Source organism: Diabrotica virgifera, chromosome 2 (assembly GCF_917563875.1).
Source record: "Diabrotica virgifera virgifera chromosome 2, PGI_DIABVI_V3a".
Taxonomy (NCBI): Eukaryota; Metazoa; Arthropoda; class Insecta; order Coleoptera; family Chrysomelidae; genus Diabrotica; species Diabrotica virgifera.
This window is the reverse complement of record NC_065444.1, coordinates 266,650,625-266,666,575: the sequence shown is the minus strand read 5'-3', so window position 1 is coordinate 266,666,575 and position 15,951 is coordinate 266,650,625. Positions and strand designations below refer to the sequence as shown.

The following is a 15,951-nucleotide window of genomic DNA, read 5'->3' as shown; positions in this document are numbered from 1 at the left end:
AAAATTAATTTTTTGTAAACGGTGTATTTTACTAACTTAAAGCAATAGTAACTTTTAGTACCAGAATACCTCATCATTTAATAATCTAGTGTCAAAAATGCTTAAAAAATAAAGACAAAAAAGTTATGCGATCAAATAACCTTTGACCTACCCAAAACGGGCGCATATGACTGGCACTAGAAATTCGCAATTAGTGAAATCGATTCATCTCTGGAATATAAATAAACGTACCAGTTTTCCTTTTTCTAAATGTTTTTTTTTATTTTTTTTTTAATTCAAAAAACGAAAAATTTTCAAATCGATTTTTCTAGAAAACGGTGTATTTTATCAACTTGAAACAAAAGTATCTTTTAGTACTAGAATACCTCACAATTCAATAATCCATAGTCAAAAATGCCTAAAAATTAAAGACAAAAAAGTCATGCGACAAAATTACCGGTGCCCTACCCCAAAATGGACGCCTATGACCGGTACTAAAAATTCGCAATGGATGGAATCAATTTATCTTTGGAAGGTAAATACCAATTTTCGGTTTTCTAAATAGAAGCGTTCTGGAGTTATTTAAGAAAAACTAATTACAAGACGCCATCTTCAAAGAGCTCTAGCTCCCTTAGGAAGCATTTTCGGACTAGGTGAATTGGGTTAAATTGTCTTAAAATTACCTGAGTAATCTCTTATCCTCGTTTGTCGGTAGAGTTTCTAGACACCCTATATAAAATAGTAAATGTAGTACAGTACAACCTGCCATATCCGGACCTGTCATATCCGGACCTCCCCATATCCGAACGGTTCTGTGCCGTCCTGATCTACCGAAATCTACGGAGAAAGGCAGTCCTGCTTGGACAACACACTAAAAGAAGAACTAAAAGATGGCGAAATAATGTATTATAGAATCTATAAAACGTGTCTATCGACGAAAGTTATTGACGGCGTTGATTACTGAAATGTATGAAGGAGAAAACGGGTCAGAGACTGTAAAAGAAGTAGTGGTCTTGATATCCGGATTTTTTCATATCCGGATCTGTCTGTCGCCACATTGATCCGGATATGGCAGGTTTTACTGTATGTATTACTGTACATTTTAGATAAAGGGACAATTTTGCTTTTACACACAACGACCTGGAAGATATTTTGTGTCCCTCTGCTGTCTCGTTTGGATAAATGTATTATTTCAATAGTTAGGTACTTCAACGTTTTTTCGCTTAACCGTTCATGCTCCCACGTTGGATTTTTTTGGATCGTCCTAAGTCGCATCAACGTTATTAATTGTTTGCTCCTGCTCCATTCTGGTCCATTCCTGGTGCCTGGTCCACGAAATGCTAAAGAATGGCATTTGTCTTCCGCTCGGTCCTGTTGACCTATCTTAAAATGCCCTTTCTTACTGGTCTAGGAAAGGAGTAAGTGTAGCTTAATTGAGTACTGAGCTTCTCTGGATCCACTTGTTTTCAAATAATAAGGAAAGGATTGGTAAAAATTAAAATTAAAAAAAATTGGTTGGAAAATTCAGAAAAAATCAGGAAAGTGTAAAGGTAGAAAATGATAAACTAAAGTAGTTATCTTCTTCTCTACAAATAGGTGATATACTAGGGAGGTTAGTTAGTAATCATCTTGGCCATTCTTACTTCCAGAGTAACTGCTCTCTCTTTTGAAAATGGTAAATATAAGAAATATAAAAAATACACGTTTACCCCTGGTGGGACTCGAACCCACAGTCCCCGGCTTAGGAGGCCGATGCCTTATCCATTAGGCCACAGGGGCGATTCATGAATTTTTATACAGGGTGTTGGGAATTTAGTGCGAAATAATTACACTTTTATAAAAAAGAACTTTTTATAATAAAACGTTTTCATTATTAATTTATAGGACACAATATAAAATTATAAACTACATATTGTATCTTTCCTATATCATATTATGTATAATAGCTGATAGCAGTGCGTGAAGGATTTAAAGTGTGCGTGAAGTAACAATGTACAGTGGAACCCCGATAAGTCGGCCCCCGATAACCCGGAAGTCCGGCTAACCCGGACCGATTTTCATCAGATAAACATTTTGATTTTCAATATTTTGTATTTTTCAATTTAATTGTGGCTTATTTCCAATCAAAATAGTTAATTATCAGACAAACCTTTCAACAATCAAAATGTATGTAATATAATATTTGAGAGATAATGTGTACTTATGTGTGTAATTTGAACTATACGATATTAAAAATGACTCATAGCACACGCCGCAGAAACAACAGCCACCTGTCTGTAGTATCTATTCCTTTTTATTTCAAACTGTCAGCATTGTTTAGTAAAGACTATTTAAAAAATTCTTTTATAAACAATGGTCTTTAGTATTGTGTGTCTTGTATTGTTCGCTTCCATTTGCTTACGTTTGGGTTTGGTGTTTTTTTAGTAATTTTAATGAGTAGGTAATACTGTGCATATTTATAAATATATTTCATGTTATTTCAATTCTAACGGAGTTTATCTGTAAGTATACCGTATTTTATTAATTTTTAGCATATTCTCCGGCTATCTCGGATTTTCGATAACCCGGATCGGTCGCGGTCCCGATTAATCCGAGTTATCGAGGTTCCACTGTATTTTAAATGGGATTTACTTTTTCGCACTGTTTTTTTTTGGCACATTTTCAATAATCAAATATCCAACTTTCGCGTTGTCATGGTGATGACATGTGAGCAATAAATTATAACAAAAGTTTTGACAGTTTTGTGGTTTGAAAGAAGTTTGAATTTTAAAGTCAAAGTTCTAAAAATTGTAGAATAGAAATGAATTCCAGTGACGAAGAGTTAGAGTTTTTTTATTTGTTTATCGTAGATAAAATATTGTATGAAACTGTGCGTGAAGTACTTTTTGCGAACTTACGCGATGTATAGCACTCGCCCCACTGTCGCTCGTGCTCTAAACATCGCGTGCGTTCGCAAAAAGTATACTTCACGAATTGTTTCATAAATAACTATTGTACTACTACTTATAAAATATACTAAATACTTATAAAATATGAATTTTAATTATATTAACTTTTAATCATTTAATAAAAAAATTTAAAAAATATGCGTTACAGACGAGTTTCGAACTCAGGACCTCTCGATCTCCAGTCTACCACTCTGCCACTGAGCTACCACGTATCGATTCGTTAACGTACTTTAAAATGGTATTTAAATGTCATTGCATTAGTCACATTTTTAAAATAGTTTGAAATTAAAAAAAATCGATTTATCCATATAATAGCAATTAAATATTGCATTGTTAGCTAGTTCTGAGCTATTTTGAAAATTTCAGGTGCCTAGGAAACATATAACTATGTTTAAAATGGATTACAAAATTTGTTGAGACAGTGACAAAGACCAAGCCAAGTAAAAAGGTTTTAAAATGGACATTTTCTTTGATATTAAAAAATATCTGTTTAAACTTAAATATAAATATTTTAAATGAATGAACGGGAAAAGAAACGTGTTTTAAACATGTGTAAAATATTTAGTTCCTAGCTGAGAGTTTTCGGCATACAAAGCCATCTTCAGAGCTATGGTCAAGATGTAAAAGTAACTCTTCTAAAAAGGATCCCATTGGTGAAAAACTTATAAATCTTTTCTTAGAAGTTAAGAAACTTAATTTTTGAAAAAATATCTCTAACAAATAAAACATTAGAGACTTCACAAAAACCAAATTAAAAAGTTTTGTTCATGGTACGGGTGCAAGTACCCAACTATCTGGATTTCTGGATGGAGTTGATGCGATACACAGCTCAAATCAACTCAGCGTTTTTTTTTTATTTAAATAACAGCATTTTTTATTTAAATAAATGTTCTGTTTCAAAAATACACGTTTACCCCTGGTGGGACTCGAACCCACAATCCCCGGCTTAGGAGGCCGATGCCTTATCCATTAGGCCACAGGGGCGATGCATAATTTTTTTAACGGGTTATACATCGATAAGTTGGCATTTAAAACAAAAATCGCAGTCTGTAAGCATAATATAAGAATAAATCTTTTGAATATAATAGTAGGTAATATTATAGCCGGTGAACAGATGTTGGCCGTGACAAAAGAACAAGATGATAAACTATCAAAAATAAAGAATATAAAAAAATAGATAAAATAGAATACCTGGGTAAAAAAGAAAATTTGCAGGAATATCATATGAAACTTTTGAATAATAATTAAAAAGCACACCGATATTTCTTCAGCAACGCTAGGTACGCTTATTATAGGTATTCTGTCAAATGACCGGATCATAAGGTGTCTTGAAACCCTTAAATTTTGCTTATTGTTTATATATGCTGTATATTATCAAAAATACACCTTTACCCCTGGTGGGACTCGAACCCACAATCCCCGGCTTAGGAGGCCGATGCCTTATCCATTAGGCCACAGGGGCGATGCATGATTTTTTTACAGGGTAATTCATCAATCAATTAGCATTAAAAAAATAGCAAAAGCCTGTAAGCCTAAAGCTTATGTATATACAGTCCGTCTAATTTACTTACCGTTGCACGTCATTATCTACGTTAGAGATCTAAGTTGACATTGTTGCCCAATTACAAAAAATTCTTGAATTCATTTTAAATCAAATACATCACACAATTTTTGCGGAAGTGCATTATACAGCAAAACAAATTAATATTCAATGTAAATAAATAAAAACTTTAGAAATAGAAAACAAGAATTAAGTTATAATCTTACGTTAAAGTACATAATAAAAACAGTAAATATAATGAATTAAATACTTATAATAGAGAATATAAACAAATATGAAGTGTCATCACAGCAACTGTCAAATAAATGTTACCAATTTATGCCAAAATATCACCTTCGCTCGATTATAGGTACAGTGTATTCCGAACAAATGTGCTTCATAAAAACGCTTTATAATCCATTTATACAAATTAAATGAAACATATTATTGTGTATTTTTTTAAGTTAACATCAATAGAATTCTTTAAGTATACAGTGTACTCGGCAAAGTGATTCTAAAAAAGAACACACCTACCGCCTAAATATTTCGTGTTGGTATCATGTGACGTCACGGGCTATGACACGGATGACGTGCAACGGTAAGTAAATTAGATGGAGTATTAAAATCAGAGGTTGGCCATGACAAAACAAGAAATTGAGAGGCTATTAAAAATTCGGAGAACAAAGAAGTGAAAAATAGTAGGTAGCTAAATAAAAAGGAAAAATATAACACTAAACATAAGATAAAAAAGAGGTGAAGGTGAATAAAGGAACACCACATTGAAAATATGGGATTCTTTGGTGAGACTAATATCTACAGAAAAAGTCATGAGAGAAGGCAATAAAAATTTACCTGTTTAGCAACAATATTATTAAGTGTTATTGCTAAAGAATAAGGATATAAGATATTAAAAAAATTACTTAAATCGGACAACAGGTTTAGGAGATACGAGACATCAAAAATGACCCATTTTTGGGGTACCCGTTTTCTCTGACACGCAGTGTAGAAACAAAAAAATATGAAATATAAAAAGTTTTATATGTGTTTTATAATTTTGTTAATTAATGTTGTTGTTGTCAATATTGTTCAGTCATTGCTGCTCTACAACATTTCAGTGATTAGGTTGATATTCTGTCTTTACCTGCAGCTTTTCTGGTCTTCAGCTTTTCTGGTAGGTACCTATTTTTCGAACTTCCTGCATAGGCGTAACCAGGATGATCCTAAGGGGGGGGGTTACAACAACCTGAAAGGAGGGGCTACAACTACTGGAAGGTCTCTATGAGGTCTATGGTGTTAAGCGTATAGAGCTCAAAGTACATCCCAATGGGGGGGTTATAACCCCCAAAACTCCCCTGGTTACGCCTATGACTTCCTGTGTCTCTATATTCATATAAGATAGTTTCTAGTGTTTCTGATTGTAATTTCATTTGTTCTTCCTCTGCAAAGAGTTTTTTAGATAGTCAATCCATAATCCATGTATCCTTTTCTATGTGTTTTGGGCTGGGCCTAGCAAAGGTAAAATTTTTACCTTTTCTTAGCTAAAATCCCCGATTCTGGGCCAGCTGATACATCATTTGTTAATAAGCTTTGGAACACCTAACTAAATATAAAGAAATCAGCCATGATTCCATGATAAAATGCTCCGGTTAAATTTGACACTACCTCCCGAGCTAAAAGTACAAAAAAGGAAATGTGGCGGTTTATAATAGATAAGTGAAAGAAGGAAGGTAAAGGAACCAATAGGCCCAGCCCAAAACACATAGAAAAGTATACATTTTATGTGAAACATAAAAATTTTACCTCATTTAATGTGAAACTTAATGGAAAACCGCTACAACTATGTCAACTATTTATCTCCGTGACTTACGTGTATTGTCGTGTATTATAGCCAAGATTACCTAGCTACTGGCTTTCACCCGGATGACTCGGGTTCAAATCCTGGCTCTGAAAATCTTTTTTGTTTTTAAAATTGACATTTTGATTTGAAAAATAATTATTTTTTGATAATACCACGTTTTTATTATTTATACGACACAATCTAAAAAAGGATGTCTTTTATAGAATCGTAAACTAGGTATGCATTTGATCATATTATTATGATTGACCTCCTTAATAAACAAAGTTGTTGTACATAATCCCCTAAAGCTTCCTTAGTTAGTACGTGAAAAAGGAGGTTGCCCCCCCCCCCCCCCCCGAATTTATTTTTATCACCAACCTCTTATTAATCTAAATATTTACTTGTTCTCTTAGTCCAGGGCGCATCTGTTTTGAAATGGACTTTGAGAGGTGACTCAATTTTTTTTGCAGAAATCGCTTGAAAATAACTTAAATAGTAATATTTGAGATATCCTCCCACTCAAGATGGTCCGGAACATTGTTTAAATAATCAAAATGTCAAAATATGAAGGAGAATTCGATTTTTTTATTGGTTTTTTGATTATAACTTTAAAACTATTCATTTCTGAGAAAAGTTGTACTGACATAAAAGTTGCGTAATTAAATTTACTATAATACAGAATTGGCTAAAAATTTAAAAAATAGTCACCCTTGTTGCAGAATAGCAATAATTGTGAAAACAACCATACAAAAACAAGTATTCGCATTTTACGTTTTTCAACCATATATGTTATACTTAGGACCTTCATATTTTACCCAGAAAAACTTTATGATATATCAACATAAATATATGATATATCAACATATATGAGAAACAACGCTATAAATTTCATTAAGATCGGTTTAATAAATTTTGCTAAATAAATTTTGCAATCCAGCTTTCGCAAAAAAAATTCAATTTTTTTAAATGTTGCAGGACTGAAAATAAAGCAGATAGCAACTTAAAAAAATTTTTACAAATAGAAGAATACTGTACCTTTCATTTCCAATTTGAAAAATTAAAACCGGTTATTTACCACGGCGTCAGGAATTTTTTTAAATAAACATTAATTTTTGGTGCTACGCGCACGACAGCGGTGTTCGATTCACACAAGTTTATTTCCACCAAAATTTCTTCCAATCTTTATCTAATGTATTTATTATTTTCTTACTCTATATTTTGTTGTATTTTAATATTTTAATTACACAAAAATCAAACTAATTTTATTATTGTTTGTGAAATATTGTTTAAACAATTGAATATGTTTAAAAATAATAAACTTTTATTCTCTAAGTTAAAATATATGAACAAAGAAAGTTTTTGCTAAAAAAAAGTGTTATTTCAAAGGATAGAGTATGTGTTGTTATTTGGCAATAAACAAATTTATTTATTTATATCAAAATGTAATAAAATTTAAAATGTATCAATCATTATCAAAGGTCATTGGAATGCCCAATCAGAGCAAACTATCCGCTGTCCTGCGCGTAGCACCAATAATTATTGTTTATTTAAAAAATTCCTGACGCCGTGGTAGTTAATCGATTTTAGTTTTGCAAATTGCAAATGAAAGGTACAGTACACTTCTATAAGCAAAACAAAATTCAACTTGCTATCTGCTTTATTTTCAGTCCTGTAACATTTTGAAAGAATTTTTTTTGCGAAAACTGGATTGCAAAATTTATTTTGCAAAATCTATTGAACCGATCTAATGAAATTTACAGTATTGTTTTACTGTGTCATAAATTTTTTCTGGGTGAAATATGAAGGTCCTAAGTGTAGCATAAATGGTTGAAAAACGTAAAATGCGAATACTTGTTTTTGTATGGTTTTTTCACAATTGTTGCTATTTTGCAACAAGGGGGACTATTGTTTAAATTTTTAACTAATTCTATATTGTAGGAAACTTAATTACGCAATTTTTATGTCAGTACAACTTTTCTCGGAAATGAATACTTTTAAAGTTATAATAAAAAAAAAACGAAGAAAAAAATCGAATTTTTCCTTCATTTTTTGACATTTTGATTGTTTAAACAATGTTCCGGACCTGTTTGAGAGGCAGGATAACTCAAATATTATTAGTTGAGTTATTTTCAAGCAATTTCTGCAAAAAAATTTGAGTCACCTCTCAACGTCCAAATGTACTAATATTTTTACAGATGCGCCTGGTCTATCTATAATACATAAAAATGAATGTTTGTCTGTATGCCCCTTATCGAATCGTAAACTATGCATGATCCTATTATGATGACTTCAAGCAAAGTTGTTGTACATGATCCCGGGAAGGTTTCTGCGTTAATACGACCAATCTAAGCAATCATTATTTACGCATACACCACAAAAACAATATTGTTTATTAGAAAAAAGTATATGCAATATTTTTGAGTATTTTTTGGCTCTCTGGTAATTTTTAGGTATTTAACTTTTAAACATTATTTTTTAGTTCTAAGGCGGTACGAAGTTTGCCGGGTCAACTAGTTAATAATAAAAGAATAATTCTTGAACTATGTAGTTTGGCAAAGATTAAAAAGTATAAACCATTAATTTATGAATTTTAGATTGTACGAAAGAAGCGTCAGTTGAATATTTGTGATCAAATGCAAAGTTTACGATTCTATAAAACACCTTCAGACTTTTTTATATTGTATCGTATAAAAAATAAAAACGTGGTATTATCAAAAAATAATTATTTTTCAAATCAAAATGTCAATTTTAAAAACAAAAGAGATTTTCATGGGCAGGATTTGAACCCGAGTCGTCTGGGTGAAAGCCAGTAGCTAGGTATTCCTGGCTATTACACACGTAAATTACGGATATAAATATTTGACATATAAGTTGTAGCGTTTTTCCATCAAGTTTCACATTTTACCTTTTCTTGGCTAAAATCCCCGGTTTTGGGCCAGCTGACACATCATTTTATTAATAAACTTTGGAACACCTAACTCAATAAAAAGAAAACAGCCAAGTTAAAATGCTCCGGTTAAATTTGACACTAATAAGTACCTCTCTGGCTATTTCCAGTGTATTTTCGAACAGTATTCTCTTTTATTTACGTTTATAAGTATCTACTTATTTTCAACCGCCGCTATTACCTATCTTTATTACTTTATTCACAATTTGTTTCCTAGAATTTTCCAATTTTCTAAGCTTCATTCAGGATATTTTTTATAACAAAATCTGGTCCTGGGTATCTGTGCGACAACTTTCACAAGCCCCTGTGGCCTAATGGATAAGGCATCGGCATCCTAAGCCGGGGACTGTGGGTTCGAGTCCCACCAGGGGTAATCGTACTTTTTGTTTTTTCCTTGGATTTATTATAAAAGATCGTACATATCGGGCCAATACTTTATAATACATAAATCTAAATGTTTATAACAAATTTGGTTCTATTGAGATAAAAATTATTTAATTTTTGATAAAAAAAATGAGCAAAAAAATTGACAACTAGAGTATTGAAAAAAGAGAAAGAAGAAGAATTGACAATGGTATGTATATGCGTATAAATAATATCTATAGATATTTATTTTCTCAATTGACTTTGTCAATAATTTGCAAAAAAAAATCAACATAACATTCGACAAAACACAATATTTTAACTCATAAAAATGTAATTTGTGTTTGTTTGTTCTCTTATTAAAGCTCAAAATAGATATTTTATTTAGTCTCAATCCTTTATTAAAAAAAAAAACAAAAATGGATTACCCCTGGTGGGACTCGAACCCACAGTCCCCGGCTTAGGAGGCCGATGCCTTATCCATTAGGCCACAGGGGCGACACTTTCATTTTTTATAAAACAGTATCAATATACTACTCTCCGTAGATTTGAAGTAAATGATGTAAGTATGTATAATATAATAATAAATATAAATATGTATTGTATAACATTTATAACACTGAGAAATGGTTAAATTTAAAAACATGTAATATTATAAATGCAGTGATCTATACAATTACAAAATTTAAAATTTTAGCGATCTCTAAAGTCAAGTCTAAAAAGCTGTAGGAATAATCATCTCAATCCTAAGGCAAAGAATAAGTAAGTGCTATACTATACTATTTATTATGTTTCTATGTTTGGCCAGTGTACTTTTGTACAAAGCAGAAGTATAGATGTATAGACGACAAAAAAACCATCCAGTATGAGTATGAATAGAATAATTGAAGCATTGGAAATGTGGACTCATAGACGGATGCTGAAGATACCTAATGGCGCGTCCGCATTGGTAAATTTTTCGTGCATACCAGCTGTTCGTCGCAAATATTTGCGTGCTCGAAGTAAATTGTGCTAGTGTGGACGTGTTCGTCGCATAAATTGGACGCAAGAATTTTCGACGCACACAACGCACACACTCCATCGGTTATCGTTTTCGAGCGAAGATCAAATGATTTGAGCACCGCGTCCTCACTGATAAAAATTTGCAACGCAACTTCTTGCGACGTAAATTCTTGCGAGAAACCATTAGTTCAATACGCACAAAAAATTTACCAATGCGGACGCGCCATTAGACAGCAAGCAAAACTAGTGAGGAAGTAGGTACTAAGGAAGGTCAACAAATGTAGAGATTTGCTAAAGGCTGTTAAACACGGCAAAATGTCTTATCTGGGAGATATAGTGAGGAGAAATCGACATAGAATAATTTGCCACAATGATATGTAAAGTCAAAATTTAGAGAACACGAAGAAGAAGAATATGGAAATAGTATATGACTTCGAAGACTCGAAGACATAACTTTGAGTTATACCAGTTATAGGTACATAGCTCCAGATATTGTGAAATTCATTAAAGAGGCTAAGATGGGCTGGACACATTGCTAGGATATTAGCTAATGAGTACCTACACGAAGGTATTGGGAGTCTCAAAAGCAAAAAAGTAGAGCACGGTCGCGTAAACGATGGATTGATGATGTAGAAGAAGAAGATCCTTAACGTAAGAAGATAGAGGGATGTTATGTTAGGAATCGACGAATGTGGCTACTTTTCTTTGAGCCTGCCAAGATCCCCAAAAGAGTATCGAGCCAATTATGATGATGATAAATGAATATTAAAAAATATTAATTTAATATCACAATGATTGCCTAAAATCTTAAACTCAATCTTAACTTAAAGCGTGTAACAAATTCCGTGGATGATTTTAAGAACTCAACAAGTCATACACCTTTTGGATGATCTCGTGAACGGTTGACGCCATTATCTTCAGTCGAATGTTGCACGTGGACTAAGTCAGATCCGATTAATGAATATCGCAAGAATTCTTTTAGTTTTTCTGCTCCAAAAATTAAGACGCTAAGTTCGTAGGTTTTATTAAGTTGCTTTGAGCTTACTATTGCTTTATAGTCTAAGAGCTAGTGAACCCTCCGACTAACGGTCGTCCTGTAAGGCTAAAAATTTTTCTAGTGATAATTCATAGCACACCAAGGCTAAAAACCATGACCTGGCAGGCCTCAGCGGTGCACGTGTATCTACCAGGTGAATCGAAAAGTGCAAATTTAGGGGGTAAAATAAACTTTCTCCAGTAAGGTTTAAATTTAAGTATGTGTTTGAGTAAGTTATTTAGAAGAAATGTATACAATGACAGGCGATTCTGAAGAGCATAAGACCTTGCCAGGCGAGGGGAAAGATTATGGGTTTTCCTAAAATTATTCTTTTTGCATCGAACAATTTTTTTTTAGGTTTTTTGAATCATTTCAAACAGAAAACGTCTTTTGTGATTTTTTTCTTAAGTTAATAGTTTTGGTTATATGAGCGATTGAAAATTTTGAAAATTGAGAAATCGGCCATTTTTAACCCTAAATTGGACATTTATCTAAAAATTTCAGTGTTGCCAAGGTACTTAGATATTCTTTAAACATTGATTGATGAAATCCCGAAGAGTTTTTTGCAATAAAATATCGAAAACCCCTTTGTTTTTTTAATTGCTAATCAAGAGTGTGCGACACTGTATTTTAAGTGAGGACGTTTGACTTTGGATAAATTCATTATCTCGAGAATGGGCAAATTTCAAGAGAAATCCTTAGACAGGTCGATTTTTATTTTTGAATTAGGACTTTTTGGCATATATATAATACTAGTGACGTCATCCATCTGGGCGTGATGACGTAATCGATGATTTTTTTAAATAAGAGTAGGGGTTGTGTGATAGCTCATTTGAAAGGTTATTTAATTCTCTATTCAGTAATATAAACATTAACATAATTATTTATACAGGGTGTACAAAAAAATTTTTTCTTCTATTTGTCAAATTTAATCAAACTTAATTTAATAAAAAACAACTTTTTGTACACCCTGTATATATAATTATGTTAATGTTTATATCAGTGAATAGAAAATTCAATAACCTTTCAAATGAGCTATCACACAACCCCCACTTTCATTTAAAAAATCATCGATTACGTCATCACGCTCAGATGGATGACGTCACTACTATTATATATATGCCAAAAAGTCCTAATTTAAAAATAAAAATCGACCTGTCTGAGGATTTCTCTTGAAATTTGCCCATTCTCGAGATAATGAATTTATGCAAACTCAAACGTCCTCACTTATACTACAGTGTCGCACCTGCTTGATGAGCAATTAAAAAAACAAAGGGGTTTTCGATATTTTATTGCAAAAAACTCTTCGAGATTTCATCAATCAATGTTTAAAGAATATCTACGTATCTTGGCAACATTGAAATTTTTAGATAAATGTCCGATTTAGGGTTAAAAATGGCCGATTTCGCAATTTTCAAAATTTTCAATCGCTTATACAGTATGTCCCTGTAAGTTGTATCCATATGGAAAACTTTTTTATTATTAATTTTACGGAAATAAGTTATTCTTTATAAAAAGCTCTGCATGGTCCAAAACCTAAGATTTAACCATCAAATATCAAATTTTTTGTATATTATACGAGGTATGTCAAAAAGTTTGAATTTCACTCAAGAGTAAAGTAGCTTTATTTTTCGTAATATTGGAAATTGCTATTATGAAACGTTGTTTGGAATTAAAAACTATATTCTAATATGCAATTACATCCTTCTAATTAATTTTTTTTTAATTATGGATCTCTCATTATTTTTTCAGTTATTTGAATTCTAGAACTCTTTTATTATTAATTTTTCGAAAAAAAGTGTTTCTTAATAAAAAGTTCTGGATGGTCTAAAACTTAAAATACAACCATCTTATATCAAATTTTAATAATTTTATACGAGGTATGTCAAAAAAATAAATTTAGATCAAATGTAAAGTACCTTTATAGTTCAGAATATTTTAATTAGAAGGATGTAATTACATACTGAAACATAGTTTTTAATTCTAAATAACTTTTCATAATAACAATTTTCAATATTGTGAAAAATAAACGTATTTTACTCTTAAGCGAAATTCATATTTTTTACATACCTCGTATAAAATTGATAAAATTTGACAAAAGATGGTTGTATTTTAGATTTTAGACCATGCAGAACTTTTTATTAAGAATCACTTTTTTTCGTAAAATTAATAATAAAAGAGTTATCTGAATTAAAATAACTGAAAATAATGTTATTTATCCATAATTTTTCAAAAAAAAAAATTTTCAATTAGAAGCATGTAATTGCATACTAGAATACAGTTTTTAATTCCAAACAACTTTTCATAATAGCAATTTTCAATATTGTGAAAAATAAAGCTACTTAACTTTTGAGTGAAATTCAAACTTTTTGACATACCTCGTATAATAATAAAAAAAATTGATATTTGATGGTTAAATCTTAGGTTTTGGACCATGCAGAGCTTTTTATAAAGAATAACTTTTTTTCGTAAAATTAATAATAAAAAAGTTTTCCATATGGATACAACGTACAGGGACATACTGTATAACAAAAACTATTAACTTAAGAGAAAAATCACTAAAGACGTTTTCTGTTTTGAATGATTCAAAAAACCTAAAAAAATTTGTTCGATGCAAAAAGAATAATTTTAGGAAAAACTCCAAATCTTTCCCCTCGCCTGGCAAGGTCTTATGCTCTTCAGAATCGCCTGTCATTGTACACATTTCTTCTGAATGACTTACTCAAACACATACTTAAATTTAAACCTTACAGGAGAATGTTTATTTTACCCCCTAAATTTGCACTTTTCGATTCACCTGGTAGATACACGTGCACCACTGAGGCCTGCCAGGTCATGGTTTTTAGCCTTGGTGTGCTATAAATTATCACTAGAAAAATTTCTAGCCTTACAGGACGACCGTTAGTCGGAGGGTTCACTAGCTCTTAGACTATTAAATCATGTTGTTTTCCGTACATTTTGGTGCATCTACTGGTTTATATGGTTTAGTAGTTTTTTGTTTATGACGACGTTTGCTATTAAAGGAGTAAAGGGGGTAATAGTGCGCATGATTCTCCCACGAACAATGAAGTGGGTAAATAATAAAGTTACCATTTGCATTTTCAGAGGCCACAAAACTACACTAGAAAATCTATGATTCTTACATATACTAACGAAGATTTACAAAATCCCCTGTATGCAATCAGAAATGCCGGCAAAATAATATGGGAAACGATAAGAGCTTTCCACATTCAAGAAAAAGACGAACGGGTTTATATACCTAAAGGAGCTACAAATGTAGGCCCTGTTTGTTGATGGTGGAAGAACTATCATGGCCGTTTATTGCATGAGTGGTGGAGAAAATTATATTCCACTAATGTTGATCTATCATGAGTTAAACCAGAAATTAAAAGAAAATCTCGAACAATCGAAAAATCTTACAAACTCACCAATTAAGATAAAATTGGAGAACGCCAAGGAAAAAATTATTAAGGGACGTGAATCTCAAGAGAAATGAGGTACAGAAATCAGCAAGAAAGGTAACTGTTCAAAAATGATTTGTTAAAAAATCGCTAGATATCTCACCAGACAGAAAAAACTTGAAGGCAAACAAAACAAGAAGATAGTGCAAAAGGAGCTAACACCTGAGTAGTCTGATGTAACAGACACTGATTTGTCAGATATTACCGATGAAGACAAATTATATGATATAAAATTAAGTTTCATTCCACCACAAGAAAATCAGCTGCACCTAGAGTTATATTGTATTTGCTAGAAAACATAAAAGAACAGTATTTAATAAAAACATTATTCAGTGCGCACCATTTACCAATCCGTGCCTATGATTACCCTCATCAATGGGGAATCATGCGCAAAAGCACTTCTTTTCGTTTTTTAATATTCTGCTTTAGTACTTTGTATTTTCTAAAACCTATTTTAAATATTCAAAGTAGAATGATTTTTAGCTTACTGTAACATAATAGTCGTTATGATATATTTAAGAATTTACAACAGAATCGATTTCTGCTTAAGTGCGCACCATTCCCCCACTTTCCCTTAATTAATAATATTAATAATATAAAATAAAGTACCTATCGATTTATTTTTAAAAACCCTAGTATAGTCAGCTGCAAATTAGTATATTATGTGTTGATCTTCATTATTCATTATACGAAACCTATTTTTAACTAACAGTATAAAAACTTCAAAACATAAAACACTCATGTCCTATTAGGCACCCGAAAGTAAAATAACCACATTTTCCATGAAAAAACCGTCAAACGCGCACAAAAGATTTACACTTCTTTAAATAATGTCAAC

At 31.7% G+C, this 15,951-nt stretch overlaps 5 non-coding genes across 5 annotated transcripts; 1 reads left to right on the top strand and 4 right to left on the bottom strand.

Moving 5' to 3' along the window:
* Positions 1-1,685: 1,685 nt before the first annotated feature.
* On the bottom strand, positions 1,686-1,758 carry Trnar-ccu (transfer RNA arginine (anticodon CCU)). The gene has a single exon. It is a non-coding gene; the product is annotated as a tRNA-Arg (tRNA).
* Positions 1,759-3,838: 2,080 nt separating this feature from the next.
* On the bottom strand, positions 3,839-3,911 carry Trnar-ccu (transfer RNA arginine (anticodon CCU)). Its single transcript has one exon. It is a non-coding gene; the product is annotated as a tRNA-Arg (tRNA).
* A 405-nt stretch (positions 3,912-4,316) lies between these two features.
* On the bottom strand, positions 4,317-4,389 carry Trnar-ccu (transfer RNA arginine (anticodon CCU)). Its single transcript has one exon. It is a non-coding gene; the product is annotated as a tRNA-Arg (tRNA).
* A 5,162-nt stretch (positions 4,390-9,551) lies between these two features.
* Positions 9,552-9,624, top strand: Trnar-ccu (transfer RNA arginine (anticodon CCU)). Its single transcript has one exon. It is a non-coding gene; the product is annotated as a tRNA-Arg (tRNA).
* Positions 9,625-10,039: 415 nt separating this feature from the next.
* Positions 10,040-10,112, bottom strand: Trnar-ccu (transfer RNA arginine (anticodon CCU)). Its single transcript has one exon. It is a non-coding gene; the product is annotated as a tRNA-Arg (tRNA).
* Between the last annotated feature and the right edge of the window lie 5,839 nt (positions 10,113-15,951).